General features: G+C 40.7%; 1 pseudogene; it reads left to right on the top strand.

The window, feature by feature from the left end:
* The first annotated feature begins 1,166 nt into the window (after positions 1 to 1,166).
* LOC124275322 lies at positions 1,167 to 2,775 on the top strand (annotated as a pseudogene).
* Positions 2,776 to 5,929: the final 3,154 nt, after the last annotated feature.

Raw genomic sequence — 5,929 nt, forward strand, 5'->3', positions numbered from 1 at the left:
TAGAGCTGTCCAGATGAAAAATAGATACATCTGTGACCTGCAAACTGCCCCAGTCTTGTCTTCTGAACCTCAGATTGAGTCTACACCAACCTAGGCGTGTCTGACGGTGACGGTAAACCAGGACTGGATGTCGCAACATAAAGGTTGTAAGGCAAAGCAATACAAAGGCGAAGCAATACAAAGGTACAGCCATTTATCAAATATGTGTCCAAATATGTAGCTAACATACGTTTAAACCGAATAACAAAGAACACTATTTTGTGAATTCGGCTGGATGGGTATAATCCTGCATTAATGTAACGGTACGTCCCTGCATTTACACAAAGGGCACAGCATGATCATGGCACCGTACGCCATTCAAATTGGCATTAACAAAGAAAACATTTACCTACCATCTGAAGACCTTGAGGAAACCTTGCATCGATAAAACATTCTCCTGAGACGCATGAAGACCCTTTCACGACCATGAGAACTGTCAAGATGAAACCTGGACTGATGTGTGAACAGTCTACTGTTCATGTCTTGCCTTCTGAACTTCCGCTCGCGTCTTCATGAAACTAGGTGTGTCTGCCGGTGATGTGAAAACAAGAACTGGATGTCAGGACCCGATATTTTTCATTTTATCCCAGCTGACAGGACGGTTATAAGGCAAAGCAATACCGAGATACAACCGGCCCCAACTATGCTTCTAGGTTTGTCAACATCATACCCGAGACAAAGGTTCATATTCTTGTTCATTTGATTCGCCTCAAATTATACCCGTATACGTATTCGTGGGTTTCGCCAAAGAACTTCAAAGATATTCAGAACTTTGGGGTTTCCTTCCAGATTAACCTCCCAATTAAATGGATCAGCCTTCACTTCTTCTAAATGTACACACATATTTGACATAGTTCTGTAGAGGTAAGTCTGCATTGGAAGTCAACGATATTTGCAATCTTTGTTTCCCCCGATTTTATCAAACCATGTCACCAAAAATATGGAAATGTAATACATGTGATGTAAGTTACAGGCATTGCTATAACAATTATGCTTTCAACATCTGTATAGAGTTTGTGTTGTATACCTTGACAAGTGAAACATCCAGCTGGTAATCTAAAAGAATGCGTCCTCTAGGATTGCCGTGGCATGCATTATCTATTGAAAACATTTAAATAGAAGCACAATGTATGATACTGAGCAGAAGCAAAATGAGTGTCCAAAGAGCTGTTTTGTTCTGGATTGTTGGGACTTTTGTTATCTGCGAGTGTGCAGAGAAACCCCATATTGTGTTTATCGTAGCTGATGACCTCGGATGGAACGATGTCGGATTCCGGAACCCTCAAATGATCACCCCTAACCTGGACAGACTGGCCAAAGCTGGTGTCATCCTCAACTCATCTTACGTCCAGCCTCTATGCTCGCCTTCCAGAAGTTGTTTCATGTCGGGATATTTCCCTTATCACACTGGTCTACAAGATAGCGTTGTTAAGATAAACGCAGCAAAATTCCTTCCGGCTAACTTAACAACAATGCCACAGAAACTGAAACAACTTGGCTATGATGCTCACATGGTTGGGAAGTGGCATATTGGCTTCTGTAACTGGCGGTATACACCTACAGAGAGAGGCTTTGACTCCTACCTTGGATATTACACTGGTGATGAGGACTATTTTACTCGCATGGCACACAATAAGAATGGTACAGAGGGATTTGATTTTCACTTCAACAAAACTGCCTATAGAGATGACAATGGAACCTATTCTCTGCACATGTGTTTGCCAACAAGGCTGTTGAAATCATTGAAAACCACGACAATAGTAAGCCACTTTATCTATACCTTCCGTTCCAGGCTGTACATTTACCTCTTGAAGTTCCACCAAAATATGAAAACATGTACAAGAACATAGAAACCATAAATAGAAGGATCTATTGTGGAATGGTAACTGCGTTAGACGAAGCTGTAGGAAATATCACGAAGGCATTAGAAGAAAAAGGTCTCATGGACAATCTATTGTTGGTCTTTACAACTGATAATGGTGGCCCTACTTTTGTTGCTGCCAATAACCTGCCCTTACGAGGAGCCAAAAATACTCTCTGGGAAGGGGGAACGAAAGGGACTGGATTCATCTACAGTAAATCCCTTCTCAAGAAGACGGGCTACCTCAACACTGGAATGATGCATGCAGTGGACTGGTACCCGACATTGGTGGAGCTGGCTGGTGGAGAGAACACAGATCCCAACATGGACGGCATCAGTCAGTTCGACATGCTCATCAATGGTGGACCCAGCAAGCGGAAATGAGTTCGTCTACAACATCTATGACATAAAGGATGCAGCTGCCATAAGATACGGAGATCTCAAGCTCATGCAAGGGAGTCCAGGAGATCACAACGGTTGGGCACCTTTGCCACATCTAGGAATAGATGAAGGTTTCTATGAAGCTGATAAGCAAACATTCCCTCCATTCATGCTCTACAACATTACTGCAGATCCAACCGAACACTTCGACCTCTCAACTAAGTATCCTGATCTACTAGACATGATGAAGAAGAGGCTAGAGAACTGGAAGAAATCACGAGTTCCGGCACAAGACAATTCTCCTGATCCTGCAGCTAACCCCAAATACTTCGGTGGTATTTGGAGTCCAGGCTGGTGCTGATATTCAAAATACAAACTGTCTCACGGACGGAAATGGGGCTTCATTTGTATTCAAAAAGAGAAAGCAAATTATACTGTTAATGTTGCCTTACTTGAAATATGTATAAACCGGATAAAATAGGATAACAGAAAAATGATTGGCTTGTCAAATCATTGTTGTCTCAAGTTGGGTTATTCTATTATAGAGGGTCTCGGGAACAGACAGGCGTGACCACAGATACAGTTCATCTTGACAGGACATCAAGTGAAGATTCGTTATCCTGTGTTTCATGTAACAAACTAAATCCAAATTAGAATATATTCAAATTAATTACGCCAGAATGAAATACACTTATCATCAACATTGTTTTGACAGTATTCAGGTATAACACATGTTGTATTTGGGATTACACTTTCTCAGTAAAGTACAGATTCTAGTACTTTTGTTTGCTTGAGTGCCATCCGGGATTCGAACCCTCACTCTGGTCAGGCACCCAATCGCCAGCACAGAAAGTTATGCGCCGTCTAACCCACTCAGCCAGCGCAGTTTCCAAAAAAATGGAAGTCGGACAACTGGTAATCTAGACCACGGGCTTTGTGTACCCGTCTGCTTAGTGTAAATAGCCACGGCTCCCACTGCCCAAAGCTATGAGTACACATTTAGAAAGTGGTCAAATGTAACACATGCTATATTTGGGATTACACTTTCTCAGTAAAGCGAGCCGTGCCAATTTACACTTACACTTACAATGTGCACTAACCTGCATTGACGCATAATGTATACCCCGTCAGCACCAGAAGATAACCAGTCTCGATTATACACATAAACAGATTCCATTGGGTTTAAAAGACAAAAGAAGAGGCGAAATTATTTCAGTGGATCACTTAAAATCTTATAAAATGTTCTGGTTTTCTGTAAGCCGTGGCATGACGTACGCGCAGTTTAGGTTGAAATTAACGTGTTTTCCACAACATTCAGAGGCACGACAATAATTAACCTTTCTTCAAGTTTCAATACCAAGTGTGTGATCTTCAGGTGTCAAAAGCATGCTAAACGTGAGTAAGTTCATTGTGCACAAACTGCAGGTACCACGCAAAATATGTGACATCCAATAAATCCATTGCAACATGTTTATTCAGGCTTTATATGAGCTTTCAAATAACTTTTATTTTATGCAATTTGATGTTATGCACAGTTACTTTTTTCAGTTAGTATACTTCCCCTTTCATGCAGCTACTACAATGCATGCCACTGATGTTTAATTGATTTTAATTTTTACATAACGTAAAACACTGAGATCATTGCACTTTGTCCAACAAGTAAACATCCCAACAAGATGTCCAATGAAAAACGTTACGGTATGCGAAAATGTGTTTGTTAAAGAAGAAATGTAATACAGTGATTCATACGAATATATACATTGGTAGCGTTTTTGGGTAGACTGCACTGTACGGGTCCCCGGAAGTTTACGCTACAGACATGCGCAGAAGCCATATTTACATCGAAGCGAGCACTAACGCTGACGCCATTTTTTGTGTACTCTAGCGATTGACAATATCGCTGTTTTGGCCTATTCAATAGCCGTTGGATACTAATCGATAAAATTTTCTAGCCCTTTGTTCCCCTTCAAAACTGATTTAGGGTTAGTATTATTTTCTGGGTTTGCCAATTGCAATTTTGATTCATATCTTTTATAAGACGCTTAGCATAAAAATACCCCAGTAATGTATTGTTTCGTGTTAGCCCTTGACATTCAATAAGTATTAGTATTATATAATTCCACAATAAAATATATTTTAGCCCTAAGATGCATCAATGTATCATTCATTTTTCATTTTCATTTACAATACTGACTGACTGAGTTTGGTTTTACGCCGCTTTTAGCAATATTCCAGCAACATCACGGCGGGGGACACCAGAAATGGGCTTCACACATTGTACCCATGTGGGGATTCGAACCCGGGTCTTCGGCGTGACGAGCCAACGCTTTAACCACTAGGCTACCCCACCGCCCCTCATTTACAATAAACAAAATAGGAAGTGTATGTGATATCTAGCAGATCATCTCCATTTGTTGTCTCCAGCGTTAGGACAACAAATATCAAAATGCTTCACTTACCACGTACTCTGCTGAGGCATTGAACTCATCTGTAGGCATGTTTTCATTTCCATCTTCATTTTCTTTGTTTTCATTTTCATTATTCGTGGTTTTGAATTAATCATGTGTTTTTGGGGATCAAATACACGGCGGATAAGGTAAAAAATGTAACAAAAGGATCATCGGAACAACGTAACAACTTTTTCATCACAATATACTCAACAAAATAACTATCATGCAATCCTTTCGTAGTTCCATAACCGGTCCGGGACGCTTTCACCGCTCTCCACGTACTCTCAGTTTTATTGGTACACGCACCATTCTCTGCATTCACAAATTCCTTACTATGATTCACTGTCACATGCTCATATCCCATCTCATTCAGTCTGGCATACGCCTTCCAACAATCAGAATGAATTACTGATTCCAGTCGCACCTACTTTCTCAAAAGGGTATCCGCATCACGCTCTACAACTTCCAAAAACATCCTGTTACTTTCCTTCTCGATACCCCCAAACACCCACACACCATCCACTCGCCTTCCTCGATGAAACTTGCGCTTCCCAAACTTACTCTCATCAATCTCCACTTCAATCCCTGGCCCACCTATCATCTCATTCTCCTCTTCCATCACAAACAAACACACATCTCTGCAATAATTAAACCAGTCAACTAAAGTATGATCCGACCCCAGACGCAACTGCTTTTTCACAAAATTCTCTCTCACTTGATAAACCCAATAAAATGTCAATTTCATAAATTTACTAACGGACAAATGATAATTTAAAAAACAAGAATCACGCTTTGCTACAATCTTATAATTGCATTTTTTATTCGAACAACGCCACACATACCCCTCACTCCGACTGGAATCCTTTCGCTTCCCGATACTACCACTGTCAAACCTCACACACTTCCCACTGAAATCTCCAATCAAACGAGCTATATAGAATACATTTCTACTTCCGGGTCGGGGACCCGTAAAGTGCAGCTTTCCCGCGTTTTTGTTCTTATTCCATGCAACGTGATGTATTATGGTTGCTATGATACATAGGTTTTGTAAATACACTTTGTTCCTAACATTTGCATAGATTCTGTGGGGTACGTCTTGACAGGTGAAATATCCAGCTGGTAATCTAAAAGAATGTGTCACCCAGGCACGCCATGATATGTGTTATCTTATAGAAACCTTTAAATAGAAGCACACTGT

The sequence above is a fragment of the Haliotis rubra genome, unplaced genomic scaffold (assembly GCF_003918875.1).
Source record: "Haliotis rubra isolate DU_JTF1 unplaced genomic scaffold, ASM391887v1 Scf2, whole genome shotgun sequence".
Taxonomy (NCBI): domain Eukaryota; kingdom Metazoa; phylum Mollusca; class Gastropoda; order Lepetellida; family Haliotidae; genus Haliotis; species Haliotis rubra.